We start from the raw sequence: 15,132 nt of genomic DNA, 5'->3' as shown, positions 1-15,132 counted from the left end.
ATGACCTAAGCTTTGAAAAGGACTCGATCAGTATCTAGGATGGTGATTCCATTTGAGATGAAATTTTAGAATCGTAAGGAAAAGATGTATGATGTGGTATGATCCTTTTTTTTTTTTTTTTTTTTTTTTGACGTGGAATGATCTTAACTAATATCTGAGTTACGCTTTTTGGAAGGAAACTACCTTATTTTTTATCTACTTGGCTGAACCTCTAGGAGTTTGACTTGTTATATCACAGGTCAATAAAAAAAACTTGATGGTCTAAGTCTGGGGAAAAAATCCACCCTTACCTGCTTTAGTTTTTAAAAACCAATCGCAAATGGATGAGTGAATGGACCTCTTGTCATCCCCTTCTCTCCAGGAGACAGGAAGATGCCGTAATTCTCACAAGAAGACTTGCCACTCTCCATTTATCTGCTTCCCAGGCACATGGCTCCTCTGTCTGGAACACTGACCTCGCCTGTCCATTCTTCAGTCCCTGCCAGCTCTGGCCCCAGGGGATGGCCGGAAGCCACCTTAGCAGTTGGCCAGGATCCCATCTGCCTTTGCTTCTCTGGGGCCTGACCTGGTGCTCAGACTCTTGGCCTAGATCCCCACCTCCACTCACCCAGAATCTGGGTCTGGCTCCCTTGTACCTGAATTTCCTACTGACTCATAGGTCACAGCTCCTTGAAGCCCCAAGGTCACTTAGGTTCCAGAGGTTATCTGCAATCCTTCTTCATCAACCCAAGCTCCCAGATAGCCTTGAACACCTCCAGTGACAAGAACGCCATCCCTCCCTGGAGCTGCTCCTACTCCAAGTAAGTCAATAATCATTGCCAGGCTTCCCCTCAACCCAAGGGGCAGCACTAGGACCAAGATGTGGGAGCCACTGAGGCAGAACTTGGCCTGCCCTGCATGCTGACCCCAAGGCAGCCAGACCACAATCTGGGCTTGATGCTGACTTCTAGTCCCTCTGGGTCCCTGCTTACCCACCCAGGGCTCCTAGACATTCAGAGTCTCACTCTCCACCTTCCTCCAGGGCCCAGCCATGGACTTACACTGATGCTGGGTGTCATATAGAACCATAGTTGATCCCATCTCTGTAATCTTTGGTCACCATCCCAAAGGCAAGCCCCTGGCCACCCACCATCTCCCTCTCTCCCTCCATCCTGCTCTGGGACTCCTCTCTGTCAGGCTCTTCACCCATGGCTGACTCCAAGTCCTTGTTACTGTACCCTTGGGAGCCCTATCTCTGAGCAAACAAACCCTCCATCATCAGCCTCTTTGCAGAGCTCCCTCGCTCCCGGGCTCTTTGAGGACACATCCCCTTTGTCCTCAGTCAGAGGCTCTCACTCTTTCACATCCAACTGGGGGAAGGATGGAGTGGGGGTCCGGAGTCTCCCCCTCTTTCCTCCATCCTTCTGAGGCGTCATCTGCTCTCCAATGGCTGGGACAGACAGCCTCCCCTGAGCTCCCCAGTCCTCCCAGGTCACCCTGCGCTGTCCACTGGAGGATGGACAGTGCCTTTGGGGATAGCCTCTCCCATGTTCTGTCTGGAGACAAGCTCTTAGGCTTGCCCGGCTTCATGCCAGGCTCCCAAACCAGGAGCCCCCCTTTTGTTTCAGCTGCTGTCCCCTATCCTTGGAGGACCTCTCCCCTTGGGAAACGTCAATCAAAAGTGGATTTAGCATCTGCATTATTTGGAGTCATGGCAGGAAGTAGAATTCAACCCGGATGGTTCAAATCCGAGATTTTAATGACAATGCTCCCAAAGAAAGGTGGGTAGAGTGTGGAGAATAAGTAAGGGACGTGGAGAACATGGAGGCAGCGACTGTAGGGTGCCGTCACCACCCATGGGCTGAAGACACGAAGACGCAACTGGGCCACCGCTACCAGGAAAGCTGGAGATGCGGAGGGGGCTGCCGGCTGGAGGGAGGCCTTGGAGGAACAAAGCTCTGACCCGTCTCTCTTCCAGCCTTTCACCCTCCAACCAGAGCCTCCCAGTGGCTGAGTCCAACCTATGCCCAGCGAGAAAGGCCCAGCCAGGAAGCCTGAGGAAGTCTGGTTCACAGGCCAAATGGGCCAGAGAGTGACAGAAGGAGGTGGAACAGGCACTGGGTGGACAGGTGAGAACAAAAGGAAAATAGCAGAAACCAGGGCCATCAAAACTATTTTTGGAGTCCAGTTGCCTTGTTTTACAAATGGAGGATCCGAGGCGGGGAAAGGATGGTGACACAGAGTCCTAGTTGCACAGAGCTTGTGGCCAGGCTGAGCCCAGACTCTGGGTCATCATGTCCCCTGCTGCTTGTCACATGATAAAGTCCATGACTCCAGTCCTCCTTTCTATGTAGTCTTTTGAAGTGTTTATGCACTAAAAATAATTTTTAAACCATTTTAATCGGGTACATTGCTCTGAATCCCTTCCCCAACAGGAAATATGCTGGCTGGCTGGTGGGAGGCTTGGCAGCTGGCCTTGAACTCCCTTGACCTCCCCACGCCCAGGCTGAGGTTTTCCATCCAAGCCCAAGCTCGACAGAGAGGCTGGGATTCAACAGTCATAACCCTTCTAGTTATTGCTCTGTAGACAGCAGCTGGATTAACATTCGGAGAGGATGGGAGGAGAACTCTAATTGAATTCCAACATAATAAATTGAAGCCAACTCCTTCGATTTATGGCAGTGTCTACTGGCATCTTTTAATTTTGCGTCACATTCATTTGGAGCCAATCAAATTAGGGCGCTCATTAGCGGCTGAGGTGGGTGAGGCTGGAGCCACGCTCCCTGCTCCCAGAGGTAATGAGATCTGTGCAACAGAATAATTCAGGAGTCCGTTTGGGGCTGGGGGATGGGAGGCTATGAGGGCACAGTGGTCAGACTCATCATCAGGGAAGCTGACTCGGGCGGGGGCTGGTGTGGACTCCGGATCTCGCTACTTGCTTATAGGATGGCCTCGGCCTTCACCCTCTGCAGCCTCACCTCCTCCCCGGGATAGAAGCAACACACCTACGTCTGAAGGCTGAGCGTGAGATGAGATCAAGATGTCATAAACAGTTCGTCCTCCAGGCTTCAGGCGCCGACCTCTGCCCTGTCCTCCCACCGAGCCCTCAGGAACACCATCGATGGGCTCTGGCTTCGGTGACCACCCTGGATTCACCCTGCCTCTCAAGGGGCGCTCGTTCAAAGAGTTGGTGGCCTTCTTTAACTTTCCAGAAAGACACGCTACTTAAAGCCACCTTGTTGGCTTGCCTAACTAGGAGGCCCACAACCAGGATTTTGGGTACGATTGGGCCCAGGAATTCAAGCGAGGTCTTTGGAGTTTCATGCTCTACCTCTAGACTCTGCAGGCCTCGGCTTGGCTTTGGTTTCACCCACACTGTCTCCATGAGCCAGCAAGATAGTGTGCAGAAGCCCCAAGCTCACCTGGCCCTCAAGGCACATTTAGAAGGAGAGAGAGCTCCTCTCCTAGAATTCATTCTCAGTTCCTAAAGATGGACTCTGGGTGGCCTTGTTGTGTCATACGCCAAGCCCCGAAAGAACAAGCATGTCCAATGTTACGAAGCGCGGAGCCAGCGGCCATCTAACTCGCCGTGGCCGAGAGGAGGAGTCTTTTATTACCGCCCAAATCACAGTATGTTGGTCGAAAAGAGCCTTTTTCTCAAAGCAGGGCACCCTGGAGGTAAAATTGTGCCAGAAGTTCCCTGCAAAGCCATGTGAGGACCACACAGCCTGCAACTAGAAAAATGCGACAAAGAGAAATATGCTCCTGGGATTTCCTGGGTCCCCTTTTCCAGCGCCTCCTCCTGTATTTCACTCCACGCCAGACTGTCTCCCCATCCTGCCAGAGCATCTACCATATACCTTCCCTGACCTCTCTCGTCTCCTTCTCTAGAAGACCAAACATCTCCTCTGGCACCCTAGAACCTTTCTCTGCTTTCCCTCTGAAACCCGGATCCTCTGCTCAGCCTCCAAAGTGCTTTCTCTCTCTGCCTTCCCCCAACTCTTACCCCTCTCTTGAGTGCCGAGAGGATCGACAAACATCTGGAGGGCCCCTTCCCCAACTTCTAGGGAAAACCAAGGGAACACATCTGGCACAGGTTGGGAACCACATGGATTCCCTGACACCCAGGGTGCCTCTTCTAGGAGGATAGGAAGCTGTTGGTGGAAGGAACAAAGGGGATCAGGGCTATCTGTGGTGTGGAAAGACAATGATTGAGATGCCACTTTTGTATGAAGAGTCCTCAGGTTTAGAAGGCCACATGGGCCAGATCCTGGCCTAGCACAAGGACGCAGGGTGGTGGGGTGGAGTGAGGGGGAGGGTGCTTCTGTCCTATTTATGGATGAAAAGAACAGTCCCTTCATATAAGGTAAAACCCAGAGTCTTCGATCTAGGTGGCCAGAAGCCCTGCTTTGCTGGGGACAGTCCTGATATGATGTCTTTTGTCCCAGTATAATTTTCAATACAATCCTGTAGTAGGTTGAGTTATGTCCCCCAAAAAGTTGTGCCCATGCCCTTATTCCTGTGACTTACAAATGTGACATTATTTGGGAAAAAAGGTCTTTGAAGATGTCATTAATGATCTCAAGATGAGATCATCCTGGATTATCCGGTGGGCCCTAAATCCATGACAAGCACCCCCGTAAGAGGAAGAAGAGAAGATGCCGATGCACAGAAGACTATGTGAGGACAGAGTTGGAAGAGATGCAGCCACAAACCAAAGAACGCCTGGAGCTCCCAGAAGCTGGACGAGTAAAGGAAGACGTCCTCCTCCTAGAGCCTTTGGAGAAGACAGCCGCGCAGCCCTCTGTTTGCAGACTTCCGGCCTCCAAAACTGTGAGAGAATGAGTGTCTACTGTTTTAGGCCCCAATTTGTACTAATTCATTACATAAGCCCCAGGAAACTCATACAAATCCTCTTTATTTTCAACTCTCCAAGTTTGCATACTTACATTCTCCCCCTACGTGCACGCACACACACGCACACACACGTACACTCCAGAGGGGAGCCTGGGGAAAGGCAACACGAAGCAGAGGATCTGTGCCTGTCTTACACACGGGACCAGAGGCCAAGGGGTTGCTGGAGGTTAGCAGGGCACCCGGCTCAGGTCACAGCACAGGATATGCACAGGAACAAAAGAAATGTGTCTGATTCACATTTCCTGATTTCAAAACTCACTCTAAAGCTACAATAACCAAAACAGTGCGATACTAGCAGAAAGATAGACACACAGACCAACAGAATAGAACCGAGAATACCCAGAATTAAACCCATGCTTCTATGGTCAATTGATTTGACAAGGTTGCTGTGTCCCTTTTTGAGGAAAGAACGATCTTTCAACCAACAGCACTGGGACAACTTGATTTCTACCTGCAACAGATGGAAGCTGGAGCCCTGCCTCTCACGCTATACAGACATTAATTCAAAATGTATCAAAGACCTAAATGTATCAAAGACCTAAAATCAGAGCCAAGACTATAAAACCCTTAGAAGAAAATATAGGGGTAAATCTATGACCTTGGATTTGGCAACGGATTCTTAAATATGACACCAAAAGCAAAAGCAAAAAAAGAATAATAACGAATAAACGCACTTCATCAAAACACAGAAACCTTGGAGAATCAAAGGATATCATTGAGAAAGTAATAAAACATACAGAATGGAAGAAAATATGTGAAAATCATGTACATATTCAATACCCGGAACGTATAAAGAATCCCTAAAACCCAGCAGCAAGGAGATAAACCCAAATTTAAAGATGACCACAAACCTCGCATACGTATTTCTCCAAAGAAATGACACGTAAATGGCCAATAAGCACGCGAAAGGATGCTCCATGTCCAGTCATGAGGGAGATGCAGATGAAATCGCGACGAGACACCACCTCACATCTACCAAGGTGGCCATAATTTTTTAAATGGAACGTAACACGGGTCGGTGAGGTTGGGGGAGAACTCAAAGCCCTCATACCTCATCTCCAGGGAGAAGGTAGGACGATGCGGCCACTTTGGAAACCAGGTGGCTCCTTGAGAGGACCGGGTGGGCCCACCACGCGACCCAGCATCTCCAGTCCCCCGCGGGGAGATCCAGAGCAGCCCTGGTCACGGCTGCCCAACTGCAAGCCACGAAGGCGAACCGGGGTGCGTGCGGGACACCTGCCGCAGAGGCGCCGCAGCCCCACATGGAGCCCACCTGGCTCGGCACGGCTGCTGCCTTGGGCTCGGGGTCGCGCGTTGTGGGATCAAGCCCAGTGCTGGGCTCCGCGCTCAGGGGGCATCTGCTTGGGGGTCTCTCTCCCTCCCGCCTCCCCCCACTCTCGCTCGCTCTCTCTAAAAAAAGGAATGACGTTTTGATACATGCTGACCGCATGGATAAACCTTGAAAATAAATATTACGCTAAGTGGAACCAGCCAGATCCAAGCTGACGAAGATCTCATGACTCCGCGAAATCTCTAAAATAGATAAACTCGTAGAGACAGAAGGTAGAGATGGCAAAGGGCTGGGCGAAGCGGGGGGCGAGGCGTTGGTGGTTAGCGGCTGCAGAAACGGGGTCCCAGAAACTCTTGGGGGACTGTGGCGAGGACGGCACGCCAGCACGGATGTGTTGCATGTCCCTGACCTGCACGCAGTGAAACGGTTAAAATGGCAAATCTTACGTTGTGTTACAGCCACGTCTCACGCAATAAAAAAGAACGCGTGTGTGAAGGGCCAGGCCAGCAGTGGTCAGGAGCCCGGCAGGGGTCGGCAGCAGGGGTCCTATCCTCAGACACTCAGTGCGAGGCTTGTCAGCAGTCCTGGGCGCCCCCAAATCCATCTCTTCTGAAAAAGAGGAGAAAGTCCAGGGCACAAAGAGATCATGCATATTCATAAGTTGGCATCCTGGCGTTCGCCGAACACACTCCTCTGCCACCAGCAGGCCCCGGAGCAGGTCACGGATGGCTCTGCAGCAAGGGCACGGCTCCTTGTCCACTGCCCCCGGAGACAGCCGCGGGGACACCGGGTTGCCGGGGACAGGGATGGGGGGGGTGCACACCTTGGAAGGCTGGTTACTGCTGCGCCAGGCAATTCAAGAGGCAAAGAGGATGGGACAGAGGGCTCCGGGCCATCTGGAGGTCCCTGAGGCAGTGACGGGGAGGCTGCGCCCTGCAGCTTGGGGGCCGGAGGGTGTGGGGCAGGTGTCACTGTGGGCAGGGGCCACCAGGGGAGGGAGGGGGCATGGAGCGCAGGAAGAGAAGAGCCGGGGGGCTGGAATGGGGGCTGTGGAGACGTGAGCCCCAGAGAGAAGAGATGCAAGGGAGGGTCCCCCGCCAGGACTCATGGGGAGAAGCGCCCCAAGGCCCACTTGTGCTTGCAGAGGAGCCAAGATGAGCGAGGGCCATGGGTGGGGGTCACCAGGGGCTCCGGGCGGGCACTGCCCCCACGGGGCCTCCAGCCCTTGCCCGCACTGGAAGAGCCAGGCCAGGCTTGGGGGGGGGCGGGGGGGGGGGCGGGGGCGCAGGGGGGCTGCTTCCCGGCAAGAGCAGACATGGGGGCTGGTGTGCAAAAAAGCAGGGCCCTGGGCCCACAGCCAGGCCCCCTCAGCCCACAGCCTCTGTAGGGTTCAAGTGCTACTCAATGACAGCAAGGAGAGGGGTGGGGACATCAGAATGTCGGCCCCGCTGAGGAAGCTGTGGCCCGGCCCTTGTCCCCAGCCCACTGTCCCCACCCAGTGTCCCCAGCCTGGGGTCCCCAAGCAGGCCGGCTCTGCTGCACCCCTCAGCTTCCTGACCCCCACGCTCTCAGCACTACGTCAGCCACACCAGCCGGCACAGCCAGCCTCCTGCGAGCCTGACATCAAGTCTCCAGAGACAAGGGACCACTGAGACAGGCTGTGACTCTGGTGTCGTGGTAACGGCAGGACACAGGACACGCTGGCTGTGGAGGCCGCGGCTCCTGCCTGTCGAAGTGCGTGTATCTGTGGGCTCCGGGCCAGGCCTGGATGCCCGGCGGCCTCAGGGGTGCGGGCGGGAAGCTGGGTGACCCACTCTCAGACATCTAGGGGGCCGGGGCCCCACCACCCAGCGTCTGGGCTGGAAGAGCTGTGCTGGGACCAGGCTCTGAGCCCCTCAGCCGTCCCAGGGAGGGGTGGGCTCGGCCCCGCTGCAGAGGGGGTGCCCTGCCGGCCCAGCCCGGAGGTGGCACAGGCTGTTCACCCTTGGTTTGGCTTTTAGGGAGCGCGCCTGCAGGGATTCCTGGGACCAGGCTCTCCTGACAGAAAGGAAGCTGAGCCGGAGCCCTGAGAGGCCCCAGGAAGGGTCTTTTCCACCGAGGCACGAAGGCTTCTAAAATCAGCCGTTTCTGATGAAAGACGCAACAGCCACTTATTGTAGAAACCTTGGGAAATGTGAAAAATATAAAGATAATAAACAAAAACATGACTGCAACCCCGTAGTCACTGTGGTCTTTCCCTCCAGGGCTCTGGTCAGGCTGCCTCCTGGACTGTGACACAGCGAGGACCCCACTCCAGGGGCTCCTAGGGTCCGCACACTGGTTGGAAGCGGGTAATGGGCCCTGAGTGCCCTCAGTGCCCCTCAAGGGCCCTCCCCGCCCTCCGACACAGCCACTTCCGACGACACGGAACCCAGAAAGGCCTCTGGGTACATGAAGCCTATTGCCCTCAGGTCCCCCGTGCGCTCCGGCCTCCACCGGCCTCACCCCCATGACTTGCACGCAGGCCCCTCCTTCCGATCGATGAGCAAAGGACTGTCGTGCATCCGGCCACACTCGCGAAGGAACCCGTTTGCTTCAGCGACCCCGACACGCTCCGACCCCCAGGGAGGCAGATCCAAGCCGCTGGGGAGACTTTTTTTTAATGGAAGTAGAGCCAACCTGTCGTGTCAGACAAGCACGTGATGCTCACCGCCAAGAGGTGGGGCCCCGCCGGCCACCAAAGGCACCACAGTGACATGGCCCACGTCTGTGACTGAGCTCCTCCCCCACTGATCCCCCTGGCCCGCCGCCGCCTCCCATCCCCCCATGATGTTGCCCACTCCTGCCCCTCCCCTTGGCCAACGAGTAAAGACAGCTTCTCTTTTTCGTTGTTGCTATTGTGGTCTGTCCACTTGTTTTGTTTTTTTAGGTCCCACATACAGATGGAATCATGGGTATCTGTCCTTCACTTATTTCACTCTTATCTCCCTTATTTTCCCTCTTATTTCACTTAGCATTAATATGCTCTAGGTCCCTTAGAAGAATTAAGTCAATTAAATACATCAAAAAAGAATAGAAAGGAAGAATCATAAAAGGACTGCCTGGTCTAAGTTCATTTTAAAACCCGTGCGAATCAATAAATAGAACTCGAAAGGGAAAACGAATCTAAACTGACACACAAACGGGCATTATCCACGGTTTGGTTTTCATCTGGTTTATCTGTACGTCCTAACTTTTGTTTGCATGAGACAAAGTTAAACTTGGCTTTTTTGTTCAAAGACAAAAGTATAAGTCATTTGTGCAGCATTCGTTTCAAGAAAAGGGGACTTTCAAAAAAAAAGACACCAGAGGGGTCTGGGCACCTGGCCGCCCGGCAAGGGTGCAGCCGCCGCCACCTCAGCCGCCACCTCTACTCTACTTGTTCAATAGTTCTAAAAACCAAGTGTTTCTGAGCCAAACGTCTGCTCGGCCCCGTCTGCATAAGGAAGTCTCCATATCTGCATAGGAACACATGCGTGTGTTAATTGGTCTCTGTTGATAAACACACACGCGGTAGATTCCTGTGTCAACACTGCGGCCGGGCGCCGCTGGAGGAAGCGTGATGGGGCGATAAGCAGGAGGCGCTCCATGTGCCCGGAGCCCGCAAAGCGCGGCCGCCCGCCGACGGCTCTCTCCCGCCGTGCTCCATCTACGTTATGCCGTCCTGCTACTTACACACGAACACTAGACGGGCCTCCCGACGTCCAGGCCGAGGTGGGTGCTCCACTCGGGAGCCGCCTGGGGTGAGCCCGAGGGACCACTGCAGCCTCCACGAGCTGTGCTGCCCGGGGGAACCTTCCGGTCCGCCCTTCGGCCTCCTCCCTAGAGCTCAGCCCTGAACCTCCAGGCTCCTTTGTCTGTCCTCCGTGGCACTCACTCCAGGCCAGGCATTGCGTCGGCCACGCAGCGGGGAGGGACCCGGGGCCGGGGGGGGGCCACAGCCAGGAGGACGCCCAGACAGACGTCCTTTCTTCCGTCCCGTTCTGACCCGTTCGGTGGCCACACAGGCAATGAGACAAGGCGCCGGGGAAAGTGCTCGGAGAGTGAACTTGGACTGTTTGCAGGGACTCAAGGGCGGCATGTTTGAGGGACAGAAAATCAGTGGTCGGTGGAGGGAGCAGAGGCTGGAAAAGAGCGTGAGGAAGGCGGCCAGACGTGGGCCGGCAAAGGCCCGGGGGCCACGGAAGCGCTGGGGCTGCAGCCTGCAGGGCTGGGAACCACCAGATGGTAGCGGCAGGGTCAGATTTGCACCTGGAGCCGGAGGAAGCTGCCGGACAGCAAGGCGTGACAGCAAGGCCGGACGCGGAGGTGCCCCTGAGGGAGCTTCTCGCCATAGCCGCGGGGCAGGAGCTGTCAGGCGGCGGGGTGGCGGGGTGGCTATGAAGGAGGCCCAGCGGGAGCGCAGGGCAAGGGCCTGCTCTCTTTGGGCTTGCCTTTGGGTGTGGGGGTGTCGCCCACGGGCACGGGAAGTCTGGGGACCGCCAACCTGCAAGAGCGGCGGAAGCCAAGGGAACCCAACGCAAGTGCTCACGGGGAGTCCGGCAGGTGGGCTGCAGAGGCCCAGGCAGGGCCAGGGAAGGGCTGAGCCCTGAGGGCCAGAGTTAGGGGAGCGGCCGGGCGGACGTGGGGGGCCGCGGGGCGTCTCCGCGGATGTGGCGGATGTGGCGCTGAGAGTGAAGTGCTGCCGAGGCCGCGTGGGGAGGGGGCCGGCGTGCGGGGAGCAGCAGGCCACGTGGGCCTCTCCGGACGGCAACTCCAGCAGCTGCGGGCGTGACCGACGGCTGAAGCTGGCAGAGCGCGAGAGGGCGGCGGCCGTGGGTCACGATGCTCTCGGAGGAGCTTGATCTCCGAGGAGAAGAGCTAAGAGGGCTGTGAGGTCCCGGGAGCTGCGGCCGCGTCCCGGAAGGCCAGGGCCTGCGGGGAGGGAGCCCAGGGCCACTTGGAAGGACGCGGCCCGACGGCCAGAGCTTCCCCAGGGAGTGATCCACACACGCCTGGGGCTGTCGGTCCCGCAGGCTCAGGGCTGGGACACTGGCCAGTGTGGAGCCCCGCGCAGGCGGGCAGGAACGTCGAGGAGGCTCAGGGACAGGCTGCCCGCTAGGCCCACGGCTCGACGCCGATGCTCTGAGCCCTGAGCGCAGGGGACGCAGGCCGCATGGGCTGGGGCTGGAGCCTGGGCGACACGCGGGCAGCAGCGGGACCCGAGCCTCCGAGCCGCCATCCCGGTGCCTTCTCGGTGTTTTGGACACTTGCGGCTCGTTCCCCACGTGTCCATCGGTGCTCAGTGAGAATGCACACCGATGACGCTGTTGCCTGGCCTTTGCCAGGCCGGTGCGCGGCTCTGAGGCGGCCACTGCTGACCTAAGTGACTGACGTAACCACCCGGCCGCAGCCCCAGCTCCCGCGTGGACTTGCCGGGCCCAGGGCAACCCGGCTCTGAATGCAACGAGCCTCGGGCCACCCCCTGCTGGGTCCTGGGAGCTCAACGCCAGGGTTGGGGGGGTGAGGGGGTGGAGGGGTGGGGGGGCCCTGCCGAGGGCCTCTGCTCGGGCTGGCAGGGTCGAAGGGAGGCCTGAGGAAGTACCTCGTCTCCCACGGGATACAGAAATCATGGACCCTCCCAAAAGTGCACAGAATCCTGAGAACATTCTAGTCGAAGCCCCCATTTGACAGATGCAGAAGCTGAGGCTCGGTGTTAGCGACCTCCAGGCCCTTCTCAGTGAGCTGGTGACATGGGAGCCACACACGGGGAAGACGGCTGCCATGGCGACAAGCCCGTCACCCCCTGGCCAGCGCACTGGACCCCGCGTGGCTCAGGACGGGTCAGGGCCCCGGGGAGCAGGGACGTGTCCCGCAGCGCATGCCACCACCCTGGGGACGCGTCAGGACAGGAGTGTCACCCCTGCCCGTGCTTGTGGGCCAGGACTCAGCGCTTAGGGCCACAGTGGCCTCGCTTAGCAAGCTGAGCCCAAAAGCTGTGGAAGTGGCCTCAGGGCCCAAACTCCGATGCGGAGCCCGGATGAAGTAGCAGGGGGCTCAGGGCCCGCGGGACCCCAGACGAGCTCAGGGACAAGCCAGTGGCCCTCTGCAGGGCCCCGCCGCTGATCCACCAGCTAACATCTGGCCCCCGGAAGCCCCGGCCTCGGGCTCCTGAGCAGGGAGGCACCTGCCCCTCTCCCGGGACGGCCCCAGGGTCTGAGCACCCCGCCAGCCAGCTCCCCGAGCTCCCAGCTCCAACCCCCTCGGGCCGGCTCGGTTGTCGCCTCCCGGGACAGGACACCCATGCCCCCGTGCCAGCCCATGGGCAGCAGCAGCAGCCGCAGCACCTGGCTGCAGCCACGGGGCCTCCCAAGGCCAGCCCCCCGCCAGTCACACCAACCGGCCTCCTCCGGCCCCCCCCCCCCCCGCCGCAAACACACGGGAGATCTGCTGCCTGCGGCTGCGCTCACCACCCGCCCGGCACCCAAGCCCCCAAAGGGCCCTGGGGGGATGGGCCGGCCCGTGTGCACGGGGGAAGTGGGTGGCTCGAACCGCCCGCCCGCTGCGGCACCTAGCTGGGCCACATGCTGAGGGGCGTCCCGAATGAGGTTGGAGGGCGGCGGCCGTGGGCGCTTCCCCGGCTCAGGCCTCAGGCCCTGCTGGGCGCAGGCGCGGGTCCAGGTTGCACAGGTGCTCAAGCACCCGCCCCCCACACTCTGTGATATTTAACTCTCTATTTTTTTTTTTTTTTTAGATTTTATTTATTTATTTGACAGAGAGTGAGCAAGAGCGAGAAGGGGGAGTGCGGAGGGCGAAGCCGACTCCCCTCCGAGCAGGGATCTCAGGACCCTGGGATCACGACCTGAGCTGGAGGCAGATGCCCAACTGAGCCCCCCAGGCGCCCTCATATTTAACTGTTGTGACGCTCTGTCCTGGGGGAAGTGGTGCAGGCTGCCACCTCGGAGCTGCCAGCCGTGCTGATTAGAGAGCCCAGTAGTCCTTCCCCAGGACGCGACTGAGGCCCCCCCCGCCAGCTGGCAGCACGGCTCACACCTGCCCAGGTGAGGTACAATCTCCCCGTGCCCCAGACACCTGGGTTGAAGAAATGTGGGTCAGGAAACAGTGGGTAAGGGAGGTGTCTTCTTGGGAAATCCTGGCTCCGCAGCACCTCCACCTGCCCCCACACCCTAAGGTCCTGAAGCCCAGAAGGGGCTGCAAGGGACGTTCGCAGGTGGCAGCGGGCTGCTGGCCCTGCAGAACACACTACCCAGGGAGGGAGATAAGGCTATCGGGGTTTGCGACGCGGGCCGGAGCTCTTTGTTCTGAATGCGCGCCCTACTTTCCCTACGGTTTCCTTGGCAGTCAAGACAAAGACTAATCAAATGCCCATTAACACCTTTATGAATGAAAGGAAATGTATTTAAAGAGAGCTTTGTGCTGATACACAATTGCCCTGATAAACTTCTCGAAGTCTGACGGGAATCCATTCCAAATAAATGGTGACATTTAAGCAGCCTGTAACCCCAAGGGCCGGGGTGCAGCCACTCTCCGCAGATCCCTCCCGCCTGGGGCAGGAAGTGCTTGGTCGCTGTCAGCGAGGAGAGCATCCTAGTCTGCTCTGCAAACCCCTTCCCGGTATCTTCTGGAGACCCCGGGGCCCCAGGCTGGTGTGCCTCCGTGGATTGGCATCAGTCTAGCAAAATATACCAGACCCTTGAAGACACTGTGTAGGGAGAAGCCCCACCACCAGACGAGGCCACGCCAAGATCTCTGTCACCAGGGGATGTCTGCCCAAGTCAGCACGACCCAGTTTAAAACAGAGACGAGAGCTGTGCTCATTCCTCCACCATCAGACATCCCTCAACACGCTGTAGGAATCAAAGATTTCCTCTTTGAGGAACTTGCAGATCTTTGCAGCATTTCTTGGGCATTATTGGTCCCTGCAAAGTGGTAAGGACAGAACAACTCCCGGCTTCCTGCCAAGAAGTTTGACTTGAGGCTGTTCTTGATTTTCTAAAGAAGCGAGGCCATAGAACAACTCACCTGGTGAGGGCAACCTGCCTGATGTCTCTGGCTCGGCTCTGGGGAAATAGCCCCTATGTCCGGCTTATGCTGCTCTGTCCACCGGGACACTGTCCCACCCCATGTCCTACGACCCCAACATGTTTGCTGACCTCAGTGCCCTATCACCAGATTCAGCTCTAGGCAACTGGAATTCTTTTGGGCCATGCCCAGCTCCAAATCAGCCCACACCCTAATCTGGCCCCCATCCGCATGGATTGGTCAGGCCTTGACCCAAGGTTTCCCTAGAGCTCCAGATCTAAGCACCTGACCGTCCATCTGCATGCCCAAGTGTGCCATCAACAACATGTCCTAAGATGAGCTACCCGTCCCCCAAATTCTGCTCATCTGGTCCACCTGGTCATTCTGATCCATCTCATTAAATGCACCAACTGACACCTACTTTCCCAAGCCCAGAACCTGAGAATCTTCCTTCTCTCCCCGACACCCAAGGCATCCTGTCCACTTGACACCTAAATATGTCTCCAATGCATCTCTCCTCTCCAAGCCCACCTCTGCTTTGGTGTTTTTTTTTTTTTTTTCCTGCCTGGCATCACTTTCTTTGAGAGACTACCTCTATCTCCTGCTATAATAATGCTCCCACCAAAACCACGATGAGGTCCCACCTCACACCAGTCGGGATGGCTAAAATTAACAAGTCAGGAAACAACAGATGTTGGTGAGGATGCAGAGAAAGGGGGGCCCTCAACCCTGTTGGGAATGCAGGCTGGTGCAGCCACTCTGGGGAACAGCATGGAGGTTCCTCAGAAAGCTAAAAATAGAGCTACCCTATGCCATGGCAATTGCACTAGTAGGTATTTACCCAAAGGATACAAGCATGATGACCCAAGGGGGCACCATTCCCCCCATGTTTATAGCAGCAGTGT

This window comes from Canis lupus, chromosome 4 (genome assembly GCF_003254725.2).
Source record: "Canis lupus dingo isolate Sandy chromosome 4, ASM325472v2, whole genome shotgun sequence".
Classification (NCBI taxonomy): domain Eukaryota; kingdom Metazoa; phylum Chordata; class Mammalia; order Carnivora; family Canidae; genus Canis; species Canis lupus.
Note: the sequence above shows the minus strand (reverse complement) of the source record.